A 5,487-nucleotide genomic window follows, 5' to 3' on the forward strand; every position below is an offset into this window, starting at 1 on the left:
TTTAGGATGGGGCTGCTGACTTAGCTCCACTGTCAGGTAAGATCACTCCCCGAGCTCTTCAGTCAGGCAGAGCTGCTGGCAGGTTACTACGATTACCTTTTATTGGGCTTGACTACAAGGTGTATTCCATGGCCTGGTAACACCACCGTTTGAGGTTTGTATTTGGACAGGGTTGTAGGCTGGATCCTCAGGTTAGGCAGAGTCACTACTTGGGATGGATGGGACCAGCTGCTATGCTAAGTAGAAATGCGCTGTTGAGGTTTGCCTCCTTGCCTAGATGGGGCCTTGGGGCGGTCTTTGAGGATGGGCCAAGAACTGTTTAAACTCCTAGATATGGCAGAAGTAGCCTCTACACTTTGCCAAAATGCACTGTGGTGGGCACCTTTCTCCCTGGGCAGCGCCTAGGCAGGGTGAGTTCGAGGCTGAGTTGAGTGCTGGTTAAACCCCTAGTTGTGGCAGAACTAGCCACTGCTCTTTGCCAAAATACACTGTGGCGGTCCATCACACCTTTCCAGGACAAGGTCTTCAAACGGACTTTGAGGCCATGCCAAGCACTGTTTAAACTCCTATGTGTGGCAGAACTATCCCCTGCTTTTTGCCAAATTCTGTGGTCCCTGGATGGGGCCTTGGGGCAGTGTCTAAGGCTGGGCCTGGAGGCTGGCTGTTTAGAGATTCGAGGCAGGCAGAACTCCCCACCAATTCTAGTAATAGCCAGCTCAGCTTTGCAAATGAGCTATGCTGTTGGCTGCTGTCGCTGATCAGGTGTCATTACTGGCAATTACAAAGAAGTAACACAAATATCTGTATACTGGTCACTGTGAGCTCTGTGTTCTTGCTTTGTTTCTACCTGACCCTAGGTAGTCTAGTCATGCCAATACCTCTTGTGTTCCCTATGAAGTGAGACTGAAGTGGGCTTCTTGGGAAGCATCTCAAAATGCTACGGAAGCTGGATGTTCACCTCTGGTTCTCTTTCCCCACTGTAGAAACTGTGATTCCTAAGGAATTCTCTCTTTGTGCCACTGTGCCAACTTGGGAGAGGGGGAGGAAGAGGGGTGACACAATCAGTGAGATCATTTCTTTCTTTCTTTCTTTCTTTTTTGAGATGGAGTTTCACTCTTGTTGCCTAAGATGGAGTGCAATGGCACGACCTTGGCTCACCTCAACCTCCGCTTCCGAGGTTCAAGCGATTCTCCTGTCTTAGCCTCCTGAGTAGCGGGGATTACAGGCGTATGCCACCACGCCCGGCTGATTTTTTTGTATTTTTAGTACAGACAGGGTTTCTCCATGTTGGTCAGGCTGGTGTCAAATCCTGACCTTGTGATTTGCCCGTCTTGGCCTCCCAAAGTGCTGGGATTACAGGCGTGAGCCACTATGCCCGGCGAGACCATTTCGTTTACCCTCTTGTGGTTTTTACTTGGTTCTGTCATTCACACAGGTGTATCAGGTTTATTTCCATGCTTTGAGGTTTTTGCAAAGATGTTCTTGTTTATGGATATTTGCCAGTTGAACTTTTGTGGAAGTTAGTGAAGCCTGAGATCTCCTATTGTGCCGGTTTGCCTGAGGTATGTTCTTTAGTGTCTTTCACTATTTCCCTCAGGAACTGACCTTCAGTTGCCCACAATGGCAACTAACTTAAAAACATAGTCTTTATTGGCTGCGTTCACTTTCATTCTCATTTCCTTATACCCCATCCGTGTTTCCTGGTATTGCCTTTCAGCAAAACAAACAATCAACCAAAACCATTTTTAAAAACCAAAACCTACACTCAAACACTTGGGCTGCTTATTGGAGAAATCCAAAATCAAGCCAGTGATTCTAATACATTTGGTCATTAAGTTTGCCTAATGGGAGCTAGAGACAGTTTCTTGACTTGCAGCTATCAAGTTGCAAAATGTTTTGTTCTATTTTTAATTTCTTTAACTTTTTTTTGAGACAAAGTCTTGTTCTGTCACCCAGGCTGGAGAGCAGCAGTGCGATCTCGGCTCACTGCAACCTCCACCTCACAGGTTCAAGCAATTCTCCTGCCTCAGCCTCCAGGGAGCTACATATAAAAGGTCAGAAGGACAGATTACTGCTACTATCAAGCCTAGACTTCTGGCCATCCTTTGCTATCCCAAATGGACCTCAGGGCCTCGTGCCACACATTATGTGTGTATGTGTATGCGTGCACGCACGTGGTCTTGAGTGCGTATCTCCTAAATTTCTCCATTGTGAAACATACATTCCGCTTTCTCCTTTCCCCATATATACACATGTTCCTAGAGTTCCTAAGGGCTGTAACTACCCCAGGCAAATTTTTCCAAGCCAATAGCAGCTGGCTCTCTCTAAGTGATTAGCTGAAAGTGAAACCAAGTGCAGGAAACTGTCATGATAAAGCAAGCTGTTCACAGTCCTCAGACCTTGAGGAGATAATGGTGGAGACTAGGAACAGAGCAGAATCCCAAGTTCTCTCTCAGAAGTCACTCTAAATCTATTTGATTATAAGTTTTTTTTTTTTTTTTTCTTTTTTTTTTTGAGACAGAATCTCACTTTGTCACCAGGCTTGAGTGCAATGGCTTGAACTCTGCTCACTGCAACCTCTGCCTCCCGGGTTCAAGGAATTCTCCTACCTCAGCCTCCCGAGTAGCTGGGATTACAGGTGCGTGCCACCACACCTGGCTAATTTTTGTGTGTGTGTTTTTTAGTAGAGACAGGGTTTCACCATGTTGGCCAGGCTGGTCTCAAACTCCTGACCTCAAGTAATCTACCTGCCTTGGCCTACCAAAATACTAGGATTACAGGTGTGAGCCACCATGCTGGGCAATTTCTTTAACTTTAAGAAAAAAAATATTCAGACCCTACTAGTAGTAGAGATTACAAATCCAGAAAGAAAAATATATACTGACATTAGGAGTTGTAAAAGAAAAACATGTGATCTAAATTTCCATCTGCCTTTTTTCTTTTAACTTGAATCTGGCTAAATTCATGGTACATTATTGTTAGTAAGCAAAATAGATGTTTTAATTGTTGCATTTCCTATATATATCATTAAGAATGAGAAAGCTGAAAGTAGCCCTAAGGAAAGAGAAAAGGATATTGTGTTTCAATGTGATAGGTGGTTTAAGATGGCCCTCAGATACTCCTATCTCTTAATATGTATGACCTTGAGTAACATGCTTCTAGTCAAAGACTGTCTCAATTTTGAGGAGATGTAATTTTGTCATTAGATTATAAGAGATTGTAGCCTTTGTCTTGCTATCAGACTTTCTCCTTTGCTAGCTTTGTGAGGCAACATGTCTTAGGAGACACATGTCTGAGGTGGACCTCTGGCTAATAGCCAGCAGTTAACTAAGATTCTCAGTCCAATAATCCAAAAAGAACTGAATCTTGGTTGGGTACAGTGGCTCATGCTTGTAATTCCAGCATTTTAGGAGGCTGAGGCAGGAGGATCACTTGAGGCCAGGAGTTCCAGACCAGCCTGGACAACATAGCCAGACCTTGTATCTATAAACAGTTTTAAAAATTAGCCAGGCATAGTGGTGCATGCCTGTAGTCCAAGTTACTCAGAAGCTGGGGTGACAGGATCACTTGAAATCTGAGGTTGAGGCTGCAGTGAGCTGTAGTCAAGCCACTGCACCCTACCCTTGGCAACAGAGTGAGACCTTGTCTAAAAATTAAAAAAAAAAAAATTTTAAAGAACATAATCCTGAATCCCATCTGCAATCATGTAGTGAGCTTATAAGTGGATCTTAACACTGATTGAGTTTTTAGATGAGACTCAGTTCTGGCTGACACCTTGCTTGAAGCCTTGGAGGCTGAAGCAAAAGACAGTTAAGCTGTGCTTAGATTCCTGGTCCACAGAAAATATGAGACAATAAATGTGTGTAATTAATAAGTATTTCTATTTTCCTATTCATTCTGTTTAGAGCAAATATTTGGGATTTAGAAGGAAAATTTATACTTTAACAGGGTCACTGTCACCTTGAATACTGAATCAAGTTGACCTTGGTTGTGATACATTATGCTTGTATTTCAGATTTGAGCTCCCACTGTTGTTAAAAGGAAAGGAAAATACTTTCTCTTTGGAAATCTACTCAACCAAAATTCTTTATATAAAAATGGCTTCTCATAGATTAGTTTCTGAGTACATTTTCTACCAATGATCTTAAGTCATCCCCAAGCATATGCAAATCTCTTAGCAACAGAAGATGATTCCAAATGAGAAAGCATTCTGAGCCAACTCCCATGTAAGCATCTGAGCCAACAAAGATGGGGTTTTAAACTTTATTTTTAAAAATATTTAAAATAAAATCATCCTGGGAGAATGGAGCAGTATGTATAAATCTATGAACTGTTTGAATAAGTTCAGTTGTTTCAAGGTTACTTCTTCTGTGTCTAGTATAAATATATTTCAAAAATACATACAGTAAAATGTGAGAAACAGTTTCCGTGGGATCAACATGTCTGCTGCCAGAGAAGTTACATTTCTTGTAAAACAATGCTACATAATGGATGATGGTGGAGTGAGGCCAGCTGGTTTTAAATATCAAGCTGACAGTGGAATGTGGTGTTTAGAAGATAGTCACAGCACAATACACAAGGAGACATAGAGACCTACTGCTTGACAACTTAACAAAAATGCAGTGTGTTCTCCAAAGGATTATTTTAGCCTTATAAATACCTACTTTTTACAAAGTTTCACTTTAGGCTCAATGTGTTTTGTGTGTTATAGGTGAACTCCATGGGAGCATCTGAGAGGTGAAATTCCTTTATAACCGTCCTTTTGCCACTTAATTTTTTAGCTTAGAAGTTTCTGAGTTAGAGTACATGGAATGACCCACTGTGGTGTGGGAAGAAAATATTAGGGAAGAAAAGAAAAGATAAATTAAGCACAATCAGCACTTAATATGCAGACTGACACTGGTGGCTTCACTCAGTCCATCTGCATAGAAGGCTGTTGTATGTTGTAAGCAAAAATAAAATTCTGAGCCCCCAACTGACTGAATGAATCCCTCCTTTTAACCTTTTAACTTGAAAAAAAAATGAGTTCAGATCATGATGGGAAGGAGGGGTCAGACAAAACTGATTATAGTCTCCTCCCTTTGAAATTCAAGCATAATTGACCAGCGTTAACATTAAAACAGAGATCTTAAAAGCGACAGAAGACACTCTTTGTAGCAATAAGATACCAAATTCCAACCTGACTCTAGTATAGTATCACAGGACAGATAGCAGGCCCTGAGAAAAATGGAAGTATTTTACCCCAAAATATATTTATTTGACATATTTTTATTTTTGTTTTTCATATTTTTAAACCTATTTTATTTGTTGGTAACTATTTGAGAAGTCAAATGATTAAGTTTTGACACATATCTCTAAAGGTTGACAGAAATTTCTTAGATAAAGGTTGAAGCCTGAATATGGGCAGTGTCATTATCCTAACACATTGGAAGATGAATCCATCCATTTTATACCAATACTTCATTGCTTCCTAGGTTGTTTTTTGTT

This window comes from Sapajus apella, unplaced genomic scaffold (assembly GCF_009761245.1).
Source record: "Sapajus apella isolate SASKATOON/1434 unplaced genomic scaffold, GSC_monkey_1.0 scaffold103, whole genome shotgun sequence".
In the NCBI taxonomy this organism is placed as follows: Eukaryota; Metazoa; Chordata; class Mammalia; order Primates; family Cebidae; genus Sapajus; species Sapajus apella.